This window comes from Coenobita brevimanus, chromosome 68, assembly GCF_032717465.1.
Source record: "Coenobita brevimanus isolate Jiangsu-jjx chromosome 68, ASM3271746v2, whole genome shotgun sequence".
Classification (NCBI taxonomy): domain Eukaryota; kingdom Metazoa; phylum Arthropoda; class Malacostraca; order Decapoda; family Coenobitidae; genus Coenobita; species Coenobita brevimanus.
Window position 1 is genome coordinate 8,382,917 of NC_137021.1, and position 14,633 is coordinate 8,397,549.

The 14,633-nt window shown below is 44.1% G+C and overlaps 1 protein-coding gene across 1 annotated transcript in view; it reads right to left on the reverse strand.

Annotated features, from left to right (window-relative positions):
• The window catches only part of LOC145405833 (uncharacterized protein CG43867), a 329,511-nt gene that overhangs the window by 193,974 nt on the left and 120,904 nt on the right, over positions 1 to 14,633 (reverse strand). The window lies entirely within an intron of this gene.

The following is a 14,633-nucleotide window of genomic DNA, read 5'->3' on the forward strand; positions in this document are numbered from 1 at the left end:
GCATCCCCTCACGTCACCCTTCCTACCCTCCTGAGCAACTCCTCCTCCTCGTCCTTAACCCCCACACCCTTCTTTCTCTTCCTCCTCCTCAATCCCCTTTCCCCTCCTCCTCAACCCTTCTTACCATTCCTCTTCCTCAACCCTTTACCCCTTCTCCTCCTCCTCAAACCCTCTTACCCCTCCTCCTCCTCAACCCCCTTACTCTTTCCCTTTCTTCATCCGCTCCCCTCTCCTTCCCAACTGCATGGTTTCTTACTTCCCCTTACTCTCCCCAATATACCTGCCAGACTCCCTTACCTCCCCTCACTCTCCCCTTTTTTCCCTCTCTTCTTTGCCCATTCGCTTCGGTCCTCGCTGTCCTCCCCCCCCCATCTCTCTCTCTCTCTCTCTCTCTCTCTCTCTCACTACAGGGCTCCACGGCTGAGCTTTAATCACACCTTTGCATAAAAAATAGGAGCTGATCCGGTGAGAATGAGAAAGTCGAGAGAGAGAGAGAGAGAGAGAGAGAGAGAGAGAGAGAGAGAGAGAGAGAGAGAGAGAGAGAGAGAGAGAGACGGGGGTAGGTGAGTTAAGCAAGTAAATGTGATCAAGTGAGTGAGTGAGAGTAAAAGTGAGAGAGTGGGCAGGTCAGAGCGAATACAATTAGGGGAGTAAGTCAGAGCATTCTAAAGTGAGAGAGTTAGAGCAAGTAAAATAAGATGAATGAGCAAAATGTTCAAGTGCTTTAGTAGGTGCGAGAGTGAGTGAGTGAGTAAAAAAGAGAAAGTGAGTGAGTAATGCTGCGCAAGTGAAAAAGTGTGCGAGTGAGTAAAGGTGAGTAAATGAGAAGATTAGCTAGCCAACAAAAGTGAGCGGGTGAGTGTGAAAGTGAGAGAGTATGTAAAAGTGAGAAAGTGAGCGAGTGGTGTTCAGTGTGTGTTATGCACGTCCCATTACCAGCTTACCAGTAATCCCTGTCTCTATCTCACTCACTCTTTAATCTCCCCCCTCACTCACTACTCTTTCTTTAATCTCTCTCTCTCTCTCTCTCTCTCTCTCAAATCTCCTTCCCTCCCCATTCTGCCTCCCCCACCCATTTTCCTACTCCTCGATCTTCCTTCCCTCCACCTCCTTATTCTTTCTGCCTTTACCCCATTCCCATTCAATACCCTCCCTCTCTTCCCTTTCTTCCCCATTCCTCTCCCACTCTCCCTCTACTCGCCCATCCCCTCCTTCCCACTTTTATTTTTTCATCCCCTCCCCTATCCGATATCCTGTCTTCTCTCGTCCCCCCTCTAATTCTCTCTTCTCCCCTTTCCCTCCATTTTCTTCCCTCTTCTCCCCATCCCTTCCCTTCTCCCTCATTTTCTCTTCTTTCTTCCCGTTCCCTCCCTTACCCACCTACTCTTTACCCCGCCCAGTCCTTCCACAAATTCTATTCAATTTCTTGCCTTCTCATTCACTCCCCTCCCAGTCTCCCAGTAGTTCCCTGTTTCCTTCATTCCCCCCACTCTCGTTCCCTCCCATCCCTTCCCTCTTCCTTTTCCTATACTTTTCTCTCCATCTTCCCTCCACCTCTTATTCCTCATCCCTCTATTCTTCAGCTTTACCTCCATTCCTATTCAATACTTAGCCTTCTCTCTACCCTTCTCATGACCACCTCCTCTCTCTCCTTTCCTACACTTCCCTCTTTCCCCTTCCATTCTCGCAGTCTCCCTTCACTCTCTCTCCTTATTTCAAAGCTTCACCCCCACTCAGGCTCTGTACACTAACCCCTCTTTCCCTCTCAACTCCCTCCCTATCCCCTGAAAGGAGGATGGTTGACTGGAGGATAGGGGCAACTTCAGACTGTAGTGCACTGGGTTTACAATATGAACATGGGGTACAAAAAAACAATCACCACTCTTATTCAACATTACTCCCTTCTTTCCAGCACTCTCCTTCTTTCCTTCTTCCTCATTCTCTTTCCTTGACTGACTCTCTCTCTCCTCTTCTCCTTTTTCCCCTCCCCTGCCTACCTTTCCCTCCCTCCCATCCCTATTCTTCAGCTTCATCCCCAGTCCTATTCAGTGTATACAGTTTCAATCCTAATCAAGCCTCTCTCTCCTCCCTTCCCCCTACCTCTTCTCTCCCTTTCCCCTCCTCCCTCTCATTCACTCCTTCCCTTCTCCATCCCCCTCTCACCCTCCAACTCTCCTTTCCTATTCTCCTGTTTGACCCCTCCTATTCAGTATCCCTCCTAAACAAAATCAGTCCCCTTCCCTAACCATCCCCCTTTCTTCTCCCCACCGATCCCTTCCCCTTCCTCTCTCCCCCCCTCCCACCCCTCCCTATTCTCCCACTTCACCGCCACTCCTATTCAATACCTCTCCAATCCCAATGCAATCCCAACCCCGAGGCCGGAATCTGCATAAAAACCGGTCATCATTTGGCATAAAATATTACACCCAGAATGCGAGAGAGAGAGAGAGAGAGAGAGAGAGAGAGAGAGAGAGAGAGAGAGAGAGAGACAGAGAGAGAGACAGAGAGAGAGAGAGAGAGAGACAGAGAGAGAGAGAGAGAGAGAGAATGTCAGTCCTCCCACTGAATAACACATACCAAAAATGATAAAAAGGTAAATCTGATACAGAATTTTGGGAAAGGGTGCCTAAAAAAGATGGAATAATGACTATCTGTGAACAAAATATCAGTTACCCCTGGAAAGAAAAAAAAAAAAAGGAAAATAGAAAAGAAAATGGTTAAAATATTGAAAAGCGCTCCGAGTTTTTAAATAATTAAGATCCGGGGTTATATTATCTTCCTAAAGGCAAGATTTCTGAGCAGGAGGAGGAGGAGGAGAAGGAGAAGGAGGAGAAAAGAGAGGGAGGGGGGAAAAGGAGGAGGAAGGGAGGAAGCACTCATCATAAGGGTATTTTTCCTTTATTTATGTACATATTTATTAACTCATTTTTATTTATTTACCTATTAATGCACAAAAATCACGTGTAAACAATTGAAATTAATTCGACAAGTTCATTTTGCAGGCAAGTAGAGCACTGTCAGGATACTTTGTGTCTTGGTATTTTTCTTTATGCTTTTACTCTAATGACGCATTTTTCGATTTTATATTTTGCTGCTTCTAGTCTACTTAATTTTGAACACACTTTTAGCAATACACAGTCTGTCTGGCCTTAAAAAATAATAATTCGTTTTACTACAATACTCAGGAGAAAAGCATCACAAAATAATGTGTTTTTTGTTTCGTGTTTCAGTTACACCTTGCATCAAATTTTACTATATTATTTGCCGTGTTTTTTTTCCATAACACGTAGAATCAACAACTATTGAAAAAACAGACTTTATTAAATTACAATATGAATCAAATATTACGGAAGTCTCTCTGAGTGGAAAATTTATGGGAGTAAAGTATATGCATTCTCCTCTCGTTTTCCGTCTTGGCCATTACACTCGCTTCCCCCACCCCCTCTCTCTTTCTCTCCTTTCTGAATCATCCTCTTTCTTCCTTCCCTCCATCACGTTTTCTTCTCATCCTTCCTCTCCCCTTCTCTTTCCCTCTTCCTTTTTCCCATCTCTCCCCTCCTCTCCCTCCCTTTCTTTTTCTCTACCTCAATTCTCTTGCATCTTCCCCCTCCTCCAAATCTCCCATCCTCTCTTTCATCTCATATCCAATTACCAATCATCTTCTTTTTCCCTTGTTTACTTTTCCTTGTCCGTTCCTTCCCTCTTCAATTAAACCCTTCCTACAATGACGTGATTTTCATTTTAATCAGGATACCAAGAGAAGATTTTAACTCAACATTTACCTATCTGTACTGTGCCACGATCAACTAAAATGCTGCCTCTCCAGGGTTGGATCCCAGCACAGTACAAAGTGGACAAAATTAATGAGAGGTGATGTTTCCTGTGGCACTATGTTTCTTATACCAAAGGGATTTTCTTTCATTTACGATGGATCTGTAGCAGGGTTACTTAAGGCTTTAGCTAACACTTCCGGTCCGAAAATTCTCCCAGACGGAATAAAAAAGGACGTCCTTAGACTGAACGGGTTAGCTTTCCTTCCTTCCTTCAGTTTCTCCCGCCTTACCTCTCTCCCTACCCCGCCTTTTCCCTCCCTGCTTCCTTCTCCACTCCTACCATACCTTTTCCTCTCCTCCCGTCCCTTCTCTCCCCCCGTCCAGTCCTTAGTAATAACCCACCCTATAACAAACACCTTTCACACACCAATAACTCTGCTGCTGTTTGATTTCCTTTGTACTCCTTCATATTCCATCCAGCCTTCCTCCTTCACCACTTCCCCCCACCCTTTCTCTCCTCCATCACCTCCCTTCCCCACCGTCATTCCTTTCCCTCTTCTACTCCCTCCACTCTCATTTTTTTCTTCTCTCAGACCTCCTTTTATTCCCTCTCCCATCGTCCTCCTTCCCTCTCCTATACCATTCACCCATCTTTCACTTTTTCCTCTCTCAACCTTCCCTCTTTCCTTCCCTTCCCTCTTCCGTAGCCCTTCTCTCTTCTCCCAACTTCGTTCGCCGTCTCTCCTCCCTCTATTCTCCTTCCTTCATCTTTTCCTTCCACCTCACAACCCCCCTCCTCTCCCTCGTTATTTCCTCTCTCCAGCCTCCCCATTTCCTTCCCTCCTCCATCATCCTCCCTCTGCCATCGCCCTGCTCGCTCCTTCCTCCTCCCTCTTCTCCCTTCACTGCTTCCCTCCCTTCTCTCTTCTTTCCATCTTCATTTCTCCCCCTCCTCCCTTCATACTTCTTGCTCAGACATTTCCTCCTCCCTCATCTTTCTTCCACGGCCTAGGATTATACATACTACATACATATACATTATTCTTCCTCATTTCTTTCCGCTGATTCGTTCTTTTTTTTTGTTCTCCCTCCATCATTTCCATTTGATGTTTTTCTTCTCCCTCTCCTCCTGCTCATCATCATTCCCCTCTCTCTTACGTTTCTCCTCCTGCTTTCTCCTTTCTCCTTATTCTTTTCTTCCTCTTCCCTTCTCCACCTCCTCCTCCTCTACCTCTTCCTGTTATCCTTCTCTTCCACTTCCCTTCTTCTTCTTTCGAAAGGATCATTAGTTTTATTGCTATTTACTTTCCTTTGTACTCCTTCTCCACCTCCTCCTTTTTGCTGGTGCTCTTTTAATTCCTACTCTTAAAAGCATTCTCTTTTTCTCTCTCTCTCAGTATCATTTGCATAGCCTCCTCTTCCTCTTATTTCTTTTCAACGTTCCCTCCTTTCTTCATCTTAAAAAACTTATTCTTTTTCCTCCCTTTTCAAACTTTACTGTACCTTGATATTATACACGTTCATTTTTCATTTGTTTTCATCAACGGAATTTCGTTCTTATTAATTTTGTATAGTTTCTTCCTCTCTTCCCCCCACTCCAAAATCCCACTCCCCTCCTCAGTCTTCCTACTTCCCCACTCCCCACTCTCAACTCCTCACTCCTATTTACCCACTCTTCCCACTCCTCATTCCCTTCCCCAATCCTCTAACTTCCCCACTCTTTCTACTTCCCCATCCACACTTCCTTTCTCACTCCTACTTCCCCACCCCCTTCACCACCCCCACATTCCCACTCCCCTCCTGACTCATATTTCCCCATCCTAAATTGTCCCCACTCCTTCCCCACTCTCCCCACTCCCCGTCTAAGGCAGGTCGTGTTCTGGGTGGCCACTCAGGATTGCACTGAATTTCATTTTGAGAGAGTGAATTCCTGCACTGGGGGGGGGGGGTAGAGAAGGAGGAGGAGGAGGAGGAAAAAGAGAAGCCAGAGTAAGAAAAAGAGGGAAAAATGAGTATGTGGAGAAAAGGCAGACGAGGAGAGAGCTTCTGGAAGATAAGGTGAAGGAAGGAGAGGCGGAAATACATGCCGCGAAGGAAGAGGAGGAGGAAATGGTAGACGAGGGAGAGAGGAATGGAGGGGAAGGTGGAGGCAAAGGGAGAGGAAAAGGAAGATATCAGGAGTAGAAAGGGAAGCAGAAGACAGAAGAGGAAGAGATGGCAAGAAGTGGAAAAGAAAATGGGAGGTGCAGGTTGCCGAGGATGAAAAAAAAGGAAAAAATAAAGATACGAGAAGACGGAGAACGATAAGATGAAGAAAAATGAGAGAGAGAGAGAGAGAGAAAGAGAGAGAGAGAATGTGTGTGTGTGTGTGTGTGTGTGTGTGTGTGTGTGTGTGTGTGTGTGTGTGTGTGTGTCAAAGGGGTCAGTTGAACATGGTGAACAAAAACTGAGACTGGAATCAAAGGACTGAGGGAAATTAAAAAAAAATAGGAATTTAAAGTAATAAGATTATGGAGTAAGTTACAGAAAGATCCAAAGTTCAGAGAAAAGGAAATGAAGTGAGAGTATGGAAATGAAGTGAATGGGGAAATGGGATGGGAAGAAGAGGAAGCGGTTTGGGATGAGGAAGAGGAAGGGGAATGAGAGGAAAAGATGAGGAGGAAGAAGAGGAAAGAGTACAGGAACAACGGAAAAGAAAGAGGAACAGGAAAAATGGAAAAGAATACAGGAAGGAGAGAAAGGAAAGAGTGATGAAGATGAGGAAGTGGAAGGTCACTGGGGGAAGAGGTAGTGGAACAGGAAGAGAAGGAGAAACCGGAAGAGGAGGAGAAACAGGAAGAGGAAAAGGAAGGGTAAAAAGTAGAGGGGCAGCCACCATAACAAATACCCTGACAGACTGGAGCGAGAGACTGGGATAAACATCATGAGGAGGAGAGAGAGGGGTAGGGAACGTGCTAGGGGTTATGAGGAAGAGGTGAGGACGAGGCGAAGGGGTGAGAGGGTGAGGATGGTGTAAGGGGATGAGGAAGGAGTGAGAAGGAGGTGACGGGGTGAGGGATGTGAAGGGGCGAGGAGCAGTGAGGTAGAAGCGTGGGGTGAGGAAGGAAGGAAGAAGTGAGGATGCGGTGAGTAAAGTGAGGGAGGAGGGATGGGGAGGAATGAAGAGGCAGTGAGAGGGGTAAGGGGGTGAGGAGGGGGTGAAAGGAGTTATAAGAAAGGGGTGAAGGGAATTAGGAGGAAAGGGTGAAGGGAGTTATGAGGAAGGCGCGAAGAGTTTGTGAGGAAGGGGTGAAGGGGTTATAAGGATGGGGTGAAGGGGATTATGAGGCTGGGGTGAAGGGGTTTTGAGGAGAAGGGGTGAAGGGGTTTTGAGAATGATGTGAAGGGGGGTTGGGGAAGCGGTGAAAGGGGGTTATGATCAGGGGGAGAGAGGGGATATGAGGTGAGGAACGGGGGATGGAGGGGTGGGATGAGGTGAATGGGTGAGGCTGTAGGAGAGGAGAGGAAGAGACAGAGGAAAAGAAAAAATGTAGAGGACTGAGAAGAAAAAGAAGAGAGAATGGGGAAGGGGAAGAAAAAGTGAAAGGGAAAACAGACGAGAAGTATGAAGAGGAAGAGGAGGAGGTAGAGGAAGAAGAGGAAGAGGAAGAGGAAGCAGAAGAGTAGGAAGTGGATGGAAAGACAGGTCAACTATCCTAACTAATAACCTGACAACTGGACTGAGGGAGAGGGATTGTCATGTGAAGGGGGGTGAGTGGGGGTTAGGGGTGAGGGGATGGGACTGAAGGTGTGGTGGAGGTGAGGGCAGACAGAAGGGGGATGGTGAGGGAGTAACGGGATGAGGTTCAGGGGTGTAGTGGGGATGAGGGGCTGGAATATTAAGTGAAGAATAGAGCAAACAGGAGGAGTGCGAAGAAGTGAGCGGCTGGGAAGGAAAGGAAGGGGCATCGTGAAGGAAGAAGGAAGAGATAGGGAATGCTGAAGAGAAAATGGAAGGTAAAGAAGAAGCTGAGAAAGGAAACGAAAGAGGAAGGATAAGGAGAAGAGTGTAAGGGGGAGAAAGAAAAGGAAGCAGAGGAAGAGAAAGGAATAAGGAGAGAAAAAGTAAACAGGGGAGGAGGAGAAGGGGGAACATGGGGAGAAAGAAGAGGAAGAAGCAGGATGAGAGGAAACAGGGAAAGAGGAAGCACGAGAAGAAGAAGGTACAAGAGGAATGGAGGGTCAACTATCCAAACTAATAGCCTGACAAACTGGACAGAGGGAGAGGGATAAATGTCACATGAAGGGTGGGGGTGAGGGGTGAGTGGGGTGAGGGAGGGGGGAAGAAGAGGAATGGAGTAAGAGAGAATGTATGAGAATGAGGGTAGGCTGTGGGAATGGGGGTGAGCATATAGGTGGAATGTGGGTGCGGTGTGAAAAAGGGTGAAGGATATGGAATGGGGTGAGGGACTACGAGAATTGGGATAAGGTGTGAGTGAATGAGTGTGAGTTGAGGGGAGGTGGAATGGGGTTCGAGTGTGAGTGTGTAAGAATAAGAATGGGGAGCGGAATGAGAACAGGGGGATGGAATAAAAATAAAGGAAAAGTACAGTGGAGGTGAGGAATGGGGACGTGATACAGAAATGAGCTTGAGAGATGGGAGCAGGGATGAGGTGGGTGGAGATATAAAAATGACAGAGGTTAATGGTGACTTTTATTCCCTTCAATGCGAGACGTCAATTCTAGACAGAGCAAAATCGACTGGTTCAGGCAAAAAATATAAACAAGAATATAACAGGAAACAGGCAGGTGGGAATGGAGATTTTCTACTTCCTTCCATACGAGGGGTCTGTCCTAGGCCGAAAAAAAAATAGCCTGGAGATAGAAATAATAATAATAATAAAAAAAAAAAAAAAATAATAATAATAATAACAATAATAATAATAATAATAATAATAATAATAATAATAATAATAATAAGACGTCAACTTACTGTACGGGATAGAAGCCGAGAAGAGGGAAAAAAAAAAAGCCTGGAATAAGGACGAGGGGGGGGGGGAGTGAGACTGGCAGGGGAGGGGTGTGTGCAAGGGAATGAAAAAAATTGTTCAAACGAGGGACAGGTGTTAGGGACGGAGGGAGGGGGTGAGTGAGAGGACGACGGAAAGGGTGAGTGAAAGTGTGAGGATGAATGGGTGAGAGGCAGAGGGTGAAGAGGGAGGGAGAGGGAAATGGTGAAGAGTAGGAATGGGAGAGGGTGAGAGGGTAAGTGACAGGGAGAGGAAGAAGGAAAGAAAGGTGAAGCGATGGAGAGTGGAGCCAGGGAGAGGGTGAAGAGAGTGACAGGGGAAGAGAGGAGAGGGAAATAACTGGTAGAAGTGAGGAGAGGGAGAACAGGGTGGAGGTGATAGGCAGCTGGGGTGTGGTTGGTAGGGGATGGGGGGTAAGGGTTGAAGCAAAATATTCCGAGGTACAATTTTCTGGCACACCAACTATCTGTGAATGTTAACTGAGCAGCACCAGGCCTGAGCAAATAGTTGTGTTCGTGGTCGGCATGCTGATGTGCCCCCCTCACTCACGCCTCGGCGGCTGGGTTGGGCTGGGTATGTTGGGTTGGATTGAGTTGGGTTGGTTTATGTTAGGTGGGGTTTGGTTAGGTTTGTGATGCCTTAATATACGCAAGGCGACTTTAATCAGATTAGGTTACGTTAGGTTAGGTTAGGAGCGGTCGTCTGGTTTGGTTCGGTTAGGTCTGGTTCGACTCAGTTTCATTACATTAGGCTAGGTTAGGTCTGGCTTTGTTATGGCTGGGCTGAGCTGCGTTAGGTTGGGTTAGGGCGGCAAGCTGATGTGGCAGCCCTCACTCAAACTCACACTTCAGAGCCCACACCACCACCGCTTTGCTACCATGTTCGGCGCCTCGAATTACATTACTGGAGGCTTGGAATACCTTTGGGTGGGAGGCGGAATAACTCTGGGGTTTTGGCATAACTTTTGCGGGTTTTGAATAGTTCTGGGAATCTGGAATTACTTTTGTGTTTTCTTTAATAACTTTCTGAATTTTCACTAGCTTCTGAGGTTCTGATGATCATGATGACGATGATGGTGACGATGACGTAGAGGATGACGGCGACGATGATGATAATGATAATGGTGATGATGATAATGATAATGGTGATGATGATGATGATGATGATGATGATGATGATGACGACGACAACGACGTATGAGAATTATTAAATACGTCAGCCGCTAGAGTCGTGATCTCCAAACGTAAAAAATAAAGTTGAAAAATTAACAAGTGTGAAAATAACTAAAAAGAAAATACTAAAACAATGATAACAATAAAACATGCGGGGTTGGATAATTTTAACTGGAGTTTTGAATTGCTATAATAAACAACGAATAAGTTTACAAAGGTTCCCTACAACTATGTCTCGGGATTCCAGTTAATAAAACCATCTGGAAGTAGCAAGACTAAACTACACGATATCATAATGATGGGATGAATGGATACTTTTTTCTAACCTCTTTAATACAATGAATTAAGGTAAAAAAAAAAAAAAAAAAAAAAAAAAAAAGAAAAGGGTCTAGTGGTGGAAAAGAACACTCAATCTAAAAACGCGTCAATGTGCTGGTCGTTTTTTTTTTTTTTATTATATTCTTGCCATCCTAGGACAATTTTATCTGGCTAGGGAAAATCTTCTCAATGCAGCTTAATCCCTTCAATCCGGGTGAGGTGTATTTTTCACTTTATTCTTGCTAACCCCAGACGATTTTATCCAGCTCGAGATAAATAAAGGCTGAAAGTAACCCCTCTGGTTGGGGAAATCTCAAAAAAAAGCTAAACAATTTCATCAGGACGTAGCAAGAATGTCTCTCTATATAAAGCTGAAATGACGAACGCGCATATCTCGGGGAATCAATGGAGATTTGAAGCAGAAATTTTTTGTATACTCTTCTGGCATCTTGGGGAAGGTTTTCGGCCATAAATCACTGAAATTCATTAGCTATGAAATTTTGGTCGATTTTTGCTACAAAGCTGCATACGGTAGATATCTTTTATGCGAAAAAAAAAAAAATCCGCGAAACCCAAGTGATCATAAAGAATGGTTCAAGATTATTTGCTGCTGGAGTTTTACTACCAGATATTTGACCACTGAACCGGATTTTCTGGATTTTGTCACTGCCGAATTTGTCACCGCAGGATTTTGCCACATCCGGATTTCTCGCCACCGGATTCAGTATCCGTCTAGAATTCTTTGCCGTTTTGAAAGCATGCATTTAACAAATCAATACTTCGGACATGCCCAGCAAATAAAACACAAATGCCGTCATCCTAAGTCGAAAATATATGACACCAATATCCACCCCTCTCAGCGCCAGTCTCCCCCAAGCTGAAGAAAATCGTCTGACATGAAAAGGAATTTTTAAAAGGGCGCCCCGGGGTTGAAGGGGATAAGGTTGGAGGGACTAATGGTTTAACTGATTGCCTCTGCCGTTACCTGAGTTTACGGGAAGCAATTACAGAAAGGCGAGGGGAGAAGACGAGTGTGGAGCCAGAGATTACTATTAAACACTCCAGTACTATGATGATTTTTTTTTTTTTTTTTTTTTTTTTTTTTTTTTGGCTACCGTCAGACGACTACGACTATTTTTTTTTTCTTACTGAGGGGATCTGATATCGCCTTAATTTACCTCTTCAATACAAGAGAGTTTTCCTAGGTAAAAAAAAAAAAAAAAAAACTTGCCACACCATACTGTATATATGTGTCAGTGTATATGGCACGATTGTAAGGAATAAGCTAACAAAGGTCGTTTACATTAAAGAAAAAAAAGTTTTCCTCAGCTATACTGGATTTATACTTCCGTTGGAGGGATTAAGGGTTCAACTGACTACGCTGCCTCTCCCGTTTCTCGATTTTACGGGGAGCAATTACTGAAAAGCAGCGTGGGTAGATGGAAAGGTGTGGGGGTGGCTGGTGGTGGACATTCACTTCGAGGCACAGTAATTTAGTTCCACCAAGGCTGCCAAAACTTTACGCGCGGGAAGAAAGCTGCGTTTAAATCAGCTCCGTTTAGATTTGACGATGGAGGGACTGGTCGCCACTTGACTGTCTGTATTTTCCTGATTTTGTGGAGCCTGGATTGGAGGGAAAGGTGAACAGCGACAGGAGCTTGGAGACATTTTAGGCTGGTCGAAGTAAATGAATAACTACTTGAGGTGATAAATAATGCTCTTGTCACAGTAGCTCCTTTTCAATCAATGCTGGGGGAATTATTGGTTAAATCCCTCGACTGTCACGACTTCATTCAGCTAAGCAAAATGATAAGAAAAAAGCTTAAATACAATACCCAAGTGTCTTCAGATCAGCGATAGATCGAAGTGGCTGCCTCTTCGTCACCTGATTTTACGAGGATTAATTACAGAAAGGAGGCCAGGGTTGAAGGGATGGGCGGGGTGGATGGTGACAGAGGCTTCAGGGAATATCTGTTGTGGCCACCATAAATGAACCCAGCCCAAAGAAAAATTATGGTCTATTTCATGTTTTATTATTATTATTATTATTATTGTAGTTTTATTTCTGCTCTTCATTCTGGTATGTATTAACATTGTATTTACTATTCATAATCGTGTGTGTGTGTGTGTGTGTGTGTGTGTGTGTGTGTGTGTGTGTGTGTGTGTGTGTGTGTGTGTGTGTGTGTGTGTGTGTGTGAGAGAGAGAGAGAAATACATAAGCAGACTGTGAAATACGTAACTTCGTGAAATAACTAGTCATGTCGTTTCAAAAAGGTTAACATAGGTTGCTTTAGTCTCCACCAAACTTAAAGATTAAAAAACAACCACATGAATATACTTTCCTGATCACTTGCTTCGTCTCCCCAGTGTGATAATTATTCCCCATCACCCAGAAAGCGAAAATTTGCATAAGCCTTACACACACCTAACACACGCTGTATATATATGTGAGTTTATATATGTGTGACCTAACCTAAACGAAGCCAACCCTACTTCACGGATGTCTAGTTATTTCGAGTAACAAGTGACTTCACGATATTGCTATAAAATATGAAGTCACATATATAAATAATGTCTTGGTTTAATCTGTTTATTGTTATTCCCAGATTCAGTCAGATCTCTCTCTCTCTCTCTCTCTAAATAATAACGTATGTCTCGGTTAAATGTTTTGTTATTTCCGATTCCCTCAGTTACCTTATCTCTCTCTCTCTCTCTCTCTCTCTCTCTCTCAGTCCAGCCACTCAACCAACACAATTTACCCAGCTTGTCAAGTGCATCGCTCACCCAATATTTTCCACATGCCAATCTCGCAAACTCCTCCAAACTCCGGTATTTTCTCTCACTCTCTCTCTCTCTGAGTCTGGTCACATTGGCCGAGTAGTGGGTTCTAATATCTTGTAAACTGGAGAGAGAGAGAGAGAGAGAGAGAGAGAGAAAGCACCCGTGATTTGCTGGTGTAAATCTTTCGTTCCCAAATGGCCGAAGAAAAAGACAAAAAAAAAAAAAAAAAAAAAAATCCAATGACGTCACAGTACAATTCTTTTTCCCTCAACTCAATGACGTCATAAATCTAACATTTTTTACTAATTCATGACGTCACAATTGCACCATTTCTTTACTCATCTATGACGTCAGAATTGCTCATTTTTTTTACTCACCCTGACGTCACACTTGTAACACTTCTTTACTAATCCATGACGTCACAATTTTACTTTCTTTACTAATCCATGACGTCACAATCTATCTATGATGTCACAATTGTACCACTTCTCATCCATGACGTCACAGTTCTATCATTTTTAGCCTATCCATGACGTCACAATTCTTTTTTGTACCTTTCCATAACGTAACATGTCCCACTAAGTATCACTTCTTTTTCTCCAACCAATGACGCCAGTTCCCACTATCTACATATATAATTTTGAGTTTATCCATTTTGTACGAAGGTGTGTGTGTGTGTGTGTGTGTGTGTGTGTGTGTGTGTGTGTGTGTGTGTGTGTGTGGAGGAAAATACGTAACGGAGAACCAAAAACAAAACACCCTGGTAATAATAATAATAATAATAATAATAATAAAAATAATAATAATAATAAGACTGCAACTTATGAAAAAAAAAAGAAAAACTCAAAATAGGCAAGTCCGTGAGAAACTTTAATCTGTGAGCGAGACGGACCAACCAAGTAAAAGTTAGAGCCTCCATTACCTGCCCAATATCACCTCCCCCCCCCCTCTCTCTCTCTCATCTATTTTCATTTCTCATCGTATTTCTTTTTGTAATTTCTATGTTATCTCGTACATTACTTTTTATTATACTATTTCCAGACACACTTTTTCTTTGACAATTTCTCGTACTTGTCATCTATTGTTTCTGTCCTATCTTAATCGTCAGACTCTCTCTCTCTCTCTCTCTCTCTCTCTCTCTCTCTCTCTCTCTGGTAGTAGGTAAAAGTGAATCTCTGGCTCCATAGACTTTCATTGTGCTCGTTCAACTACTTGTGATCGGCAGCCGTATTCTCGTGAGCTGTAGAGGAGCCGTGTGTGTGTGTGTGTGTGTGTGTGTGTGTGTGTGTGTGTGTGTGTGTGTGTGTGTGTGTGTGTGTGTGTGTGTGTGTGTGTGTGTGTGTGTGTGTGTGAGAGAGAGAGAGAGAAAGAGAGAGAGACGAAGCCCCACCCCTACAGTCAGGCCTCCAGCGCGGAGTCAGCAAAGCCACATTCTCCCAATTTCACCACAAAATTCTCGTAAGGGCAAAATCTTATCAAAAGGTCGAAGCTATGCTGTGACTTAAGTTCAAATATCCTCTTACGCTAAAAGAAATCCTCGTAAGATCTTCGTAAAATGAGCTTAGTAACGAGAGGCATTC